This window comes from Caretta caretta, chromosome 9 (genome assembly GCF_965140235.1).
Source record: "Caretta caretta isolate rCarCar2 chromosome 9, rCarCar1.hap1, whole genome shotgun sequence".
In the NCBI taxonomy this organism is placed as follows: Eukaryota; Metazoa; Chordata; order Testudines; family Cheloniidae; genus Caretta; species Caretta caretta.
In genome coordinates, this window is record NC_134214.1 from 54,694,276 (window position 1) to 54,708,658 (window position 14,383).

Sequence of the window (14,383 nt, forward strand, 5' to 3'; positions counted from 1 at the left end):
AGACTTCTCGGTTTTCCCAGTCGGGGCAGCAGATAGATGACTCAGTCCCCCTGAGGAGAGAGTCCCTGACCACCACCACCTGCCGCCTCCTCTTGGGAGCGGTGGTCGTGGAACCCCCATCCCTAGGACAGTGCATCTCATGCCTTCCACTCGGCGGAGTCTCCTTCTGTTCCCTTCCCTCAGATGTATCATCTAGTCCACTCTCCGCATTAGTACCTGTGGAGAGAACATGAAAATGGTTGCTTACCTGTATCTGCGCTGCGGGTACATGGACGCTCCCCTTTCTTCTTCTGTAGGTCACATGCTGCCAAATTTCTTCACCGTCCTCCTGTCCCTGCTGCGCAGCCTGCTCTGAATCTTCAGAACATTGTGCCCGTAGAAGCATATCCTGACGTCTATTCAGGAAATCTTCAGTTTCTCTTATGCAACACAGGGTCGATACTTGTTTCTCCAGACCTTGAACCTTCTCTTCCAATATGGAGGCCAGCTTGCACTTTGTACAGACAAAGTCGCTTCTGTCCTGTGGAAGAAAGACAAACATGGCACATCCAGTGCAGGTCACAACAGCTCCCCATCCATATTACCTTCCTTCTCCGAGCTTCCTCAGGAGTTGTAATAACTACTCAGAGAGGCCGTCAAGATGTAAGCCTCAGTGGGCTCTCCCCAGACGAACTCCCAGGCAAACTCTCTCTGTTAGCCTCTCTGCTGTTCGACACTTAGCTGGTTCACAGCTGACTGGCTTTTTATAACAGGCCCACTCAAGGCTCACCTGGAACAAAGTACTCCCAATTCACACTTTTCAAACAAACAACCAATCAATCATTACTGTTTAGAATCATAAATTACCAAACTGTCATGGCCAAATACAATTTATTAATTATGGGAAACCCAGTATGTTTCTGGAACATTACTGGAAACACGAAAAGAACAGATTCAGGCCATTCTTAGAGATGGTCAGTTAATAGCCAGACTGGTCCTAGAGACAGCACTGGATATAGCTGTTAGAGCTGCCCACCCAGTCTCCATGACAGTGGTACTGAGGTGGGTTGTGTTGTTTTTGTTTTTTGGGCTACACCTCTAGATTGCCCCAAGAACTACGGACTTCCAGTTTGAAGGGCCAAACTCTATGCAGAGAAGACAGATTTTCTCTCCAAATCCTGAACAATTCTCGGACCACGTTACACTCCTTAGGAATCTACACTGTGGGACAGAAGAGAAGATACACAGGCCAGTCAGCCTCACCTCAGTCCCCGGAAAAATCATGGAGCAGGTCCTCAAAGAATCAATCCTGAAGCACTTACATGAGAGGAAAGTGATCAGGAACAGTCAGCATGGATTCACCAAGGGAAGGTCATACCTGACTAATCTAATCGCCTTCTATGATGAGATTACTGGTTCTATGGATGAAGGGAAAGCAGTGGATGTATTGTTTCTTGACTTTAGCAAAGCTTTTGACACAGTCTCCCACAGTATTCTTGTCAGCAAGTTAAAGAAGTATGGGCTCAGAACAATGGCTATGTTCACTACCCCACCCTGGAAAGACTCCACCTGAAAGCGTGGCTCCTACATAGTTCCATCGTGATGAGCTAGCTTGTTCAGAACAAGTTAAACACGTATTACTGAACAGCAAAAGGTCAACCATTCGTAATACCTACCTCCAGAAATGGAAGAGGTTCTATTTATGGTGCCAAAACAAACACATTCCTGCAGTTTTGGCACCTTTGCCCTTGATATTGGATTACATCTTGGAGCTAAGAGTCTAGATTATCCATTAGTTCTCTCAAAGTACGTCTAGCAGCTATTACCCTCTTCCACCATAAGATTGACAGCGCATCAATATTCGCGCACCCAATTAACAAACACTTCCTTACGAGCGTTCAGCATGTTAACCCCAAAATACGTGTACCTACGTGGCCATTGGACTTGAACCTGGTATTACAGTGCTTCATTCAGGCCCCATTTGAACCCTGAGCGACATGCTCCCTGATACACCTTTCAATGAAGGTAACATTCTTAGTGTTCATTATATCAGCCCTCCACATGGGTGAGTTAGGGGCCCTCATGGCACACCTACCTTGTACCATTTTTCCCCCCAAAGACAAGGTCATGTTAAGACAGTGGTCCCCAAACTTTGCAGGGTGGAGTCCCCCCCCCACACTCCAGAGCCAGGAGTGGGGCTATGGCTCCCATGGGGGTGGGGGAAACATGGACAGGGGTAAGGAGACCGAGGCAGGGCGTTGGTCTGGGACCGGAAACAAAGCTGCAGCTGGGTGTGGAGCTGTTGCTGGGGATGGGGCCTGGCATAGAACCATAGCTGGGATTGTGACCAGAGCAGAGCTGGGAGCTGGGTGGGGATGCCTCCCCACCCCCCGTAGGGGCTGGCCTGGGCCCCACCATGCCCCCTAGGGGAGCATGCCCTACAGTTTGGGGACCTCTGCCTTAAGTCCACATCCAGAATTTAAACCCAAGATAGCCTCTTCCTTCCACATAAATCAGCCACTCCATCTCCCTGCATTCTTTCCCAAACCGCATGGCGCACGCGGGACTCTATACTACATACACTGGACATCCGACATGCACTAGCATTCTACCTCAACAGAATTAAGCCATTCAGAAGATCTGCAAGACTTTAGAATGTTCTGTAGTAGAGACTATCTCAACACAGAGACTTATCGAAATGGATATGAGGGTGCATTCATCTCTGTTACCAACAAAAGAACCTACAACCCCCATCAGCCATCAGAATTCATTCTACCAGGTCTATAGCAACTTCAGTAGCATTTCTGAACAATGTACCACTTACAGACATATGTAGAGATGCCACCTGGTCTCTGAACATACATTCACAAAACACTATGCAATACCCCAGAGCTCTGGCTCAGATTCACCACTAGGTCTAGCAGCGTTATCTTCACTTACTCATGAAATGCCAAAGCCCCTTCCCTCCAAAGTGGGGCAGTGATTTATAGTCACCTGAAGCGGAGCATCCATAGGGACAGCACTTGAAGAAGAGAAGGTTACTCCCTGTGCAATAATTGAGGTTCTTTGAGATGTGTGTCCCTGTGGGTGCTCCACTACCCACTCTCCTTCCCGCTACTTCGGAGTTCAATTTCTGGACTCTCTGGTAGAGAAGGAACTGAGGAGATTGGGTCGTGTGTGCGCTAGATGAGGAGCCAATGGCGCCATGAGACAGGGCCCAGGCATGGGCAACCTGGACAGGCACTGCTGCTGAAATTTTCCAATCAAAAGCGCAGCATCCAACATCTGAAGTGGAGCACCCACAGGGACACACATCTCAAAGAACCTCAGGTACTTCACAGGCTGAGTAAACTTCTCTCAGTCCTCTCTCCATTCTGTATCAACTAGGGCCCTAGCTAGCCATGTTTCCGCACCGAACTCCACAGCTCCAGAGTTGTCAACTTTGATCCACTTGTTAACCTCTTCCAGAAGAAATAGGCAGGAGCATCACTCCAGAGAAGAGACATGGATCCCCTCTCCAAAGCCCTCAGACCTGAGCTACAAGAGGCCACACGTGTCAGGCTTGTCTCAAGCTCTGCAGCCAATGGCCAAAGATGGGCCCTCGGCATCTGTGCCAGTTATGAACAGACTGCCTGCAGTACCAGCTCGGCCCACTTTTCCTCCAGCACTCTGCCTCAGCTCCTAACACTTCTCTGCTGTCTCTTTTGGTGCCTACAGCCCATATGGCACCAAGTGGCCTGAGTGTGGGCCTGATGCAACAGTGCTAACCAGTGTGAATAAAAATTGATGACCTTTGTGAAGAAAAAAATTGAACTTATTTAAATTTAAATTATATTTTTTCTTTATAAAATAAAACTCTTTAAAATTTAAATCTGAATTTAATATAAAATATGTTAAGGCCTAAATTTATAATCTCTTAGAACATTTAAATAAAATATAAGCCTGCTGTACGTAGGAGCCTCTCTCAGAAACTTTTGAGTTTAAAGGCTGCTTTTCTATATAAAGAAAGAATCAGGAAAACCATCTACCTTTCAAGGTCAAACTTTATCAGCATCGCACAATAGATCATGTGCTATATTAAGGGCTTGTATCATTTAATAAAAAAGAAATCATATATGCAATTTTGTATGTTTAATTAAATTGTAGTTATTATCCTAATGCAGCTTGACACAAAGCATGAGCAAAAAGTCAATAGAAAATAGGCAGCATATTCACCATTTTCTAACATACTAGAAATGTAGAATTAATCTGAAAATATTGAACTATGTAATTGCCTAAATAAATGTACACTACAACTATATACCTTCCTAAGTAGCAAAAAGATATACCAAATCTAGTGTAAAGGCTCTATTTAGTTGTAAATCAACATGCTTTAATGATATCACCAATGGGAGTGCACCTGCCTTTAGAAAACAATTAAAATTCCTGAGTTAAATTGAGGCTTTCCATGTGATGATTTAAATCATCTACTGTAGTGCTAACTATAACTTTGGTCACCAAAAGCATGGTACCCCTCATACAGTGGTAGAGATGTTGGTACTGGTGACTTCCTTTACTCACGTAGAAGGGGAGCAGGCGCACCTTAGCACACGGGAAAGAGTAGCCTAGAGGCCATTCTTTGGGCAGGAGAAGGCATGGGTCTTGCAGGGAACAGGCCCCCTCGTCTCCTTATGCTGATCAGTCATGGCTCCAGTGGTCACCCTGGGGTATGCAGTCATATGCTTACTAGCCAACATCCTCTTGCCCCCTCCCCCCTGCCTTCTAGAGTTTGATTCCCTTCCCCTAAGAGGTAGAATACAGGTGAGTTAATGCAATCACAAATAAAAGAGAGACAGAAGGAGAGTGAGGAGAGCTGCAATGGGCAGAAGTAGAGAAACAATTGATCCTGGTGGCAATTTTGTCATCCTCTCCTGATCAGGCAGTCAATCTCTATCTCGTCCAATAGATAACTTTAAGGTGTTCCAAGACCTGATGAAATATGTGGCCAAAGCCCTTGACCTCCTGCTGGAAGCACTGGAAGAGAAAGTCACCCCAGCTACTAGACATGCTGTGCATCCTTCCATGCCTACTAGACTCACTATGTCCATTGACAAGGGATTGTTAGAGCCTGTAAAGGACTTGTGGCAGACTCCAGCATCTATATGTACCACTTCTAAAAGGGCAGATCGTACAAAGTTTTCCTCAATGGCTTCTAGTACTTTCATTTGCGTCTGGTTCCAGGCTCATTCGTTGTAGCGGTTGTTCAGGAAAGATCCAAGCAGCAAGGGCCCCTTAAAACAACTTCAAGGGAAAATGACTCTAAGAGACTGGATCTGCTTGGCAGAAAAATACATTCCTGTGCCGGTCTCCAAATATGCATATTTTTGGAAAACCTGGACTGGGATCACCATATGGTAGTGGGTCTGACAGAGTGTCAGCAAAAAAATATTGCATACAATTCCACTCCTATCTCCACCACAATCACCTTCCCATGCGCTCTTCAGGGACCCATCTTACAAGATATGATTGAAGCCAGAAGTGGACTTGCTCTGAGATGCAGCAGAAGTGGAGCAGATGCCCTTAGAGTTCAGGGGCAGTGGAGTTATTCCCATTATCCTCTGATCTCCAAGAAGGAAGTGGATTGGTGTCCCATTCTGGACCTTCAGTGTCTCAACAGATTAATCCATTGTTTCAAGTTCAAAATAGTGACTCTAGCCTCCATTATTCCCTCATTAGATCCACAAGACTACTTTGTGGCTCTTGACCTTCAAGATGCCTGTTTTCAGGCATCCATTCATTCAGCCCATAGGAAATACTTTATGTTCCTAGCAGAAACATCTCGCTGCCAGTTCTGGGCTCTAGCCTTCGGCCTTCCCACAGCACTGACGGTGTTTGCCAAGTGCTTGACGGTAGTGGTAGCTCATCTAAAGAAACAAGGAATTCAGGTGTACCCTTGCTGATAACTGGCTGACTTAATGAAGATCACACCAATAGGTGAGTAACCTTAGTGCTCTTTGCCTCACCAGGCCTCAAAATCACCAGAGAAAAATTCACCTTATTCTGATTCAAAGCAGAGTTAATAGGAGCAGGTCTTGCATTCCAGGTCAGCAAGACCTTACCTTCCCCAAGAAATTCCAAACTGAACCTCATCAACCAACTCCAAGCTCACCCAAATATATCAGTAAGCATATGCTTCAGACTTCTGGGATATATGGCTTCATGCTCCTGTGTCCTGCAGTTTGCCAGACTTTGCCTAGATTGAAATGAGTGTATCTAGCCAGCAGTCACCACATGCACATGTTGGTCATGGTCCCTCAAGAAGTCCTCTGCTGATTAAACTGGTAAAGCCGCAGTTCATGTGGGCCGAGCTTCTCTGCACTACTGCCTACCAAGATCACCTTCAAACTCCGGGCCTATGGTCTCCTTAAGAAGCTCAACTGCTCATAAACTTCTTAGAGCTCAGAGCCATCTGCCTGGCATACAAAACATTGCTGCTTTGTCTCCAGGGATCCACAATCCAAGTGCTGCTGGATAACACCACAGCTATGTCTTATGAAAGCAGACAAGGAAGAGGCAGGTTATCTCACTGCTATCAGGAGGCCATTTGCCTCTGCACTTGGCATCCATCACCAAGATCACGCTGCTGGCCCTGCATCTTCCAGGCATTTAGAACTCACTAGTGGCTCATCTCAGCAGGCAGTTCTCAGACAACCAGAAGGGGTCAATTAAGGACCTAGTGTTGTAGGGCATCTTTTGCAAGGGGTTTATCCATCCATAGACCTATTTGCCACAGACCAGAACAACAAATACCCAGTGTTCTGTTCCAGGGGGGTTCCAGTCCAGACTCCCTGTTGAAGGCTTTCTCATCCCCTAGGCATCAGGACTGGGGTATGCCTTCCCCATGATAGAGGGTCCTGAGAAAATGGAGGCAAGATCCATTAATAAATCTTGCAAAAGCCCTTGCTTGGTGTGGGCACTTCTAGTATTCAGATCTGGTGAAACTCTTAGTGCACCTCCCCCAGAACCTTACTGGCTGTCTGACAGCCTCGCAGTACAATGGTCACATCATACATCCAGGCTCAGCATAGGTAATTACAGTTGACAGCCTTGGATGCTGGCTGGATGACATCCATCAGAAGAAGCTGGTCAGCTGAAGTTCAGAACATTCTTCTCCAAATCAGGAAAGACTCAACTAGAATATAAAGCAAAGTAATCAATTGGGGAAGCAATCCCCTCATGCTGACCACATAGGCAGGGTGGGTGTGCCCATGCAAATGAGATCAGCTCCTGAAGTCCTCTTCCAAAGCTCATCACTAGATGGCAGGGGAGAGCTCATTCAGACTCTTCTTACACTTACTTACATCCCTTCAATAAACAGGGACAAATATATTCATCATTGTAGTTGATTGACATGTACATTACAGGCAGTGTTAAAAAAAATCACAGCTTCTTCCACCAGCTTTTTGTTCTCTTGAGTGTTGACAGGTCATGGAGTTGACTACCTGCCAGGCAACAACTCTGCTATGCTCTCCTTAAAGTGTCATTCAGCTGGGTGTCAGTAATACAATGTGTCAGCATAGAATCAGGGAAAGTGACAGATAACATCTGCACCAGGCCTGGCCCAACCAAAGCAAAAGCTTGTTCAGGAAGGTTCCCCCGTTTTGCACTAGTATTTCACTATAGAAGCCATGGAGATTTGCCAAAGAAGCCTGAGAGAGGCAACTTCTGCTGTCTCCAAGGCTTAATTCCTAGTGCTATCTTAAAATCAGCATTCCCTTGCCTACCCAGTTTACCTGTCCTATAACTTCACCACATAGATCAGTCTTCTAGCTACACTAAAGGAAACACTACTAAAGACAATCCATCTCAGAAATTGGAATGTTCATCTCCACCTCTCTGAAATGGAAAACAGCATGAATCTGCAATATTTCTTGTCTAGCTTTCAAAATCTTAAGTACTGACTGAGTCAAAAATACCTCTTGATTTATGGTGGGTTTTTTTTTCCCTCCCGCTATCTAGGTCAAAAAAACAAGAAGTACAGTCATGTGAGGACCTCTTTAGAAATTACTAATGTTTTCGAAGGTGGGTTCTTGTTTTGTGTGTGTTCATCTGACCCGACTCCCTTAGCCCTAAAATTAGGTTAAAGTTCACTGTTCTCGATAAGCTAAATCCGAGTATCAAAAGTTAAGCATGGTTAGTACTTCATGAAAGATACCATGCTGAGAGCTCTGGAAAACAAAATCCTACCTGTGTCTCCAGCGGGGCTATTGCCTATGCAGTTTTCTCCCTGCAACCCCATCAGTGTCCCTCTGCCTGGCGGGACCAGCTATCATGGGATCACATATTTGTCTTTATGATCTTTCTACTGAGCCTGTTAACAAGAGTGGCAGTTATGATGCTGTGTTGTTGTTTTTTTAAAGGGGATGCCTCTCCTCCAGGAAGTGGACACAAACCTCTAAATCACTTCACTTTGAACAACCTTCTTTTAATGATTTAGGGCTGACTGGAGTTGAACTGGTGACCTAGTAATGAAAGACTCCATTGTATGTTACCCATCCTTTAGCTGTCCATCCATTCCCTTCCTAAATTCTAACTCACCATGCAACTTCATCAAAACCTAGTGTGTGTGGGAAAGCCAGTCCCAGCAGAATTGTTGAGTGAAACCCAAAAGCAGCGGTTATAATTAGAGCTGACTGGAGGATGACAGTTCCATTTCACAGCAACTTCTGAGATTTTGAAATTTGTTTTTGTGTGAGTGTCTGTCATGTGGTCTGTAGATTGGTGGTTAGGGTGCTGGCCTGGGGTGAGGAAGACCAAGATTCAACTCCCTGCTGTGCTGTGCCTGATTCAGCGCAGCACTTTTCATCCCAGATCACGCCAAATTGGGCAGAGCAGGACTTGAACCTAGATTTCTTACATCCTATAGCGTGTCTATCTCCGACCCAAACACCTATGTGACAAAAGCTTTGTGGAACCCACGACATCTCCACAAAACATTTTGGCTCTTGTTCAAAACTGCATTTCTTACCAAACTCTCATTTCAGTTACAATGTTCTCACTAGCTCTCGCTATAACAGGCCCATGGAAAGTTCTGTCTCCTGCCAAAGAAGGACAGAGGGTTTCTAAAGGCCACAAGGGATGATTATGATCATCTAGCCTGACCCACATAGCACAGGCCATGGCATGCCCACACCTAGACCACGGTGAGCAGAGCTGGTTACCCTGTCTCAAAAAAGAAACTAGAAACAAAAAAGGTACAGAAAAGGGCAACAAAAATGATTAAGGGGCTAGAACAACTTCCATATGAGGGGAGATTAAAAAGACAGGGACAGTTCATCTTAGAAAAGAAATGATGGGGAGGAGGAGGAGGGATATAATAGAGGTCTATAAAATCATGAATGGAGTGGAGCAGTGAATAAGGAAGTGTTATTTACCCTTTCTCATAACACAAGAACCCCAGGACACCCTATCAAATTAATAGGCAACAGGTTTAAAATAAACAAAAGGAAGTATTTCTTCATACAATGCACAGTCAACCTGTAAAACTTGGTGCCAGGGGATGTTGTGATGGCCAAAACTATAACTGGGTTCAAAAAAGAGTTAGATACAGACCTATCCTCCATGAACTTTAATGGCTACCAGCCAAGATGGTCAGGGACACAATCCCATGCTCTGGGTGTCCCTAAGCCTCTGACTACGAGAAGCTGGGACTGTATGACATGGAATGGGTCACTCAGTTGCCCTGTTCTGCTCATGTCTTCTGAAGTTCCTGGCACTGAGCACTGTCAGAAGACAGGATACTGGGCTAGATGGACCATTGATCTGACACAGTCTGGTAGTTAGGTTCCCTTACAGCAGATTAAGCCCATTACTGCTTGTCCTACCTTCAAAGGACATGAAGATCAGCTGATCACTATTCTCTATGTAAAAGAATAAATGGACATAAATCAGACATCAGGAATGAATGATAACTTACAAAAGCCAGTAGGAGAACACTTCAATCTCCCTGGACATTCAACAATAGATTTAAAAGTAGCCATCCTTCAACAACAAATAACATCAAAAACAGACTTCAAAGAGAAACTGCAGAGCTACAATTCATTAGCAAATTTAACACCATTAATTTGGGCTTGAATCAGGGACTGGGAGTGGCTAGCTCACTACAAAAGCAATTTTCTCTCTCTTGGTATTGACACCTCCTCATCAATTATTGGGGAATTACATCCACCCTGATTGAATTGGCCCTATCAACACTGGTTCTCCACTTATAAGGTAACTCCCTTCTCTTCATGTCATAGGCGCCGACTGCTTGGGTGCTCCATGGCTGGAGCACCCACGGGGAAAAATTGGTGGGTGCTCTGCACCCACTGGTAGCCAAGCTCCCCCCCCCGTTCCCCCCCCGCCCCAGCTCGCCTCCGCCTCCTCCCCTGAGCAAGCCGCGTCCCCGCTTCTCCTCCCAGTGCTTGCTGCTGCAAAACAGCTGTTTTGTGGTGTAAGAAGCTGTGGGAGGGAGGGAGGAGGAGAGGGAATGCAGCGTGCTCAGGGGAGGAGGCAGGGAAGAGATGGGGCCAGAGCGGGGATTTGGGGAAGGAGTCCAATAGGGGCAGGGAGGGGACAGAGTTGGGGCGGGGACTTTGGGGAAGGGGTTGGAAGGGGGGCGGGGGTGGGGGGTCAACCCCCCACTGGCACCAGGAGACGTTGGCGCCTATGCTTCATGTGTCAGTATATTCATGCCTGCATCTGTAATTTTCACTCCATGCATCTGAAGAAGTGGGGTTTTTACCCACGAAAGCTTATGCCCAAATAAATCTGTTAGTCTTTAAGGTGCCACCAGACTCCTTGTTGTTTTTGTGGATACAGACTAACACAGCTACCCCCTGATACTTGTCTTCTTTATAATGGCCTGTAACACATTTGAAGACTGTTGTTAAGTCCCTCCTAAGTCGTCTTTTCTCAAGACTGAACCTGCCCAGTTTTTTTAACCTTTCCTCACAGGTCAGGTTTTCAAAACCTTTGATCACTTTTGTTGCTCTCCTTGACTCTCTCCAGTTTATCTGTGTTTCCTAAAGTGAGGTGCCCAGAATCGGACATAGCACTTTAGCTAAGGCCTCATCAGTGCCACATAGAGCAGGACAATTAGTGACAATTACACTTCTGTTAATAGACCCAAGAATGATGTCTTTTTTTGCAACTGCATCACTTTTTGACTTGTATTCAATTTGTGATCCACTATAACCCCAGATCCTTTTAGGCAGGGCTGCTGCATAGCCAATTATTCCCCATTTTGTAGTTGTACATTTTGATTTTTCCTTCCTAAGTGAAGTACTTCGTACCTGTCTTTATTGAATTTCATTTTGTTGATTTCAGACCAGTTCTCCAATGTGTCAAGCTCATTTTAAATTCTAATCCTGTCCTTCAAACACTTGTAAAACCTCCCAGCTTGGTGTCATCTTGGTGTAAGCATACTGTCCACTTCATTATCCATGTCATTAATGAGACTATTGAATCATACCAGACCCCTGTGATATCCCACTAGAGCCGCGCTCCCAGTTTGAAAGCAAACCATCGGTAACTTCTTTTTGAGTCCAAATTTTCAACCAGTTGTGCACTCATTTTATAGTGATTTAATCTAGACCACTTTCCCCTGATTTGCATATGGGAATGTCATGTGGGTCTGTGTCAAAAACCTTATTAAAATCAAAATATATCATGTCTACAGATTCCACCCAGCCACCATGGTAGTAACTTGGTCAAAGAAAGAAATTTGGTTGGTTTGACGTGATTTGTTCTTGACAAATCCATGTCAGTTATTCCTTGTAACCTTTTACCCTCTAGGTGCTTACAAATTAATACTTTATTCCAGTATCTTTGCACTTATCAAAATTAGGCTGTCTGTCTCCAGTTCCCTCCTCCCCTCACCCCACCCCTTTTAAAAGGCTGCTTCTGTGTTTGCCCTTATCCAGTCCTCTGGGACTCCCTCACCTATCCTCCATGAGTTCTTGAAGATAATCGCTAATGGTTCCAAGATTGCTTAAGCTAGTTCCTTGAGTACCCTAGGGTGAATTTTGTCAGGCCCTACCAACTTGAATCCATCTAATTATTCTTTAACCTATCCTTTCCCTGTTTTGGCTTGTGTTCCTTCTCTCTTGTTTTGAATATTGTATTAAGTATTTAGCCACACTACCTTTTTTGTGAAGACTGAAGCAAAATAATCATTAAATGCCACAGTATTTTCCACTGAATGCATCCGATGAAGTGAGCTGTAGCTCACGAAAGCTTATGCTCAGATAAATTGGTTAGTCTCTAAGGTGCCATAAGTACTCCTTTTGCGAATACAGACTAACACAGCTGCTACTCTGAAACCAGTCTTCTTGGGGTCATCCATTATTACCTCTCCTTCCTCACTAAGTAGAGGACCTACACTTTCTTTTGGCTTTCTCTTGCTCCTATAAAGAAACTCTTTCTATTGACCTATGTCCCTTGCTAAGTGTAAATCATTTCAACTCTGTGGAGCACAGCATTTAGGTTGTGCTGTCACAAAGCTAAACTGAAGTGTCTTGATACAAATAAGTGGCCATGGCCTCTGACTTCCATCCCCATGCCGGTGATATATTAACCTCTGCCAAAAGGCATGCAGATTTCCTAGATTAAGTGACCACCAGCTTTTCAGCAGCTATTATACAACACTCAAGCTATGTTAATAGTGGAGAGAAAAAATGAATGAAAGCATCTTGCCAGATCTGAGTCATTTGTACAGGGTCATCGTTATGATCCTCATCACTGGTGACTGAATATTGAGCTCTTCATCCAGACCTGATTATATTGTTGCTTTCACAACTGGAATTGATGTGAAACGTGAACGTTTCACCTCTTATTCAGAAAGGTGTTGCCCTCCCATATAGTTCTAAAAATACTTTGCTGTGTCCCTAAATGAGGGAGGGTAAGAATGCTACAAACTTGAGAAGAAAAACTATTTCTGATGTTTCATACTGTGTGGTTTGCTTTGAGCCACAGCTGATCAGACCATCGGTGTAGCAATGCAGGCTGCTCACGCTGGTTTGACGTATCAAGGACACAAGATGAAGTTGCAACACTTTTCCAGTGGAAAAAACACTTCCTCTTCCGTCTGTAAAAAGAAACTCCTTGAGTTACTCTCTTTTGTCAGCTGTTTCAATACCATGAATTTCTTAAGGGAATGTTTCTTTGGTGCTGTGACCTGCCTTCTCAAGGTTAAGCAATCACTAAGTTGAGCTGAGTAAGTCATGCTATCCAAGAATAAACGGGTATTTCCATGTTAGGGCAAATTCAGATTTTCTCCTGGAGGAAGACAATTGACTCTCTGTGAAGAACTGCCCGTGTGGACTTGCACACTCAGGATAAGCACATCCCCCAGACCATAGGGTCTTCTAGAAAGCAAAGCAAGGTCCACTGAGAGCACTTGCTAACACTGGGCCTTTCCTGCAAAGGTGTAAATAAGGAGCCTGGCACAAACTGCTCTTCAGTTCCTGCTGACAACTGAAGGTGCTTAGAGCATGTTTTGTATTCTCTCTGCTTCCACTGGTGGTCACATCTAGACTGGGAAAATAGATTATGTTTTGAAACATGTTAGTAAACACTGTTTTAAATACTACTTTGAATCTAGTATAGATAAGGCCAAGCAGTGTTTAAAATTCTCAGCTATTATGGTCAACTCTAGGCTTGCCCATTGCCTATATTGTCCGGGACCCTGTGACTTGGAGGCCATTCATTAGGTCCTGTTTCCTAATGTCAGTCTTGTTCAGCCAGCTTTTCTTTGTAAGTGTCCTCCCTGGCTGCAGTCAGCTCCCTAACAGATGGCCTCATAGACATAGCTAAGCTGGCTTTAGGTCTTGTGCTTCATGCTTCAGCATGATGCCTGTTTCAGAGCCCACATTCAGTGTCTGGTGCCTGACAGAAGGTCACAAGTCAGAGAGGTAGCCCATCTGCCTCATCTCTCAACCCATGAAAATCAGAAAGTCGTTTCAAACCCCTGCTGAACGGGAAGACTCTCCAGGCCTGAGTGACTGAGTCCGATACAGAGTGTTCGTCAGCAATGCCCCGAGGCATATCTATTCCAAAGACCTATTTGCCAAAGTCCTCTTCTGTCCTGCACAAAGTGGCAGAGTCCCTAGTCTCATCCAGTATCAAACATGAGGTATCGCTGACACTGAGCATCTCCACTCCAGCCTGTTCGCCCCAAGTGAACAGGCTTTTAACTCCAGCTAAAGGGGCATCAAAGTCCTGCCTCAGCTGACCAGGAGCACGAAGGTGGGTGCAGGTGCTGAATGGATCAGGACCCCAGTTTTGCATGGGGCAGGGGCATGGCTTGGGATCCTTCTTTGCCTGGCTGAAGGGAAAAAGAGTAGAGGCTCGGTTCTCTCAGGTCACCTCTCTGTGTTGTCCAAGG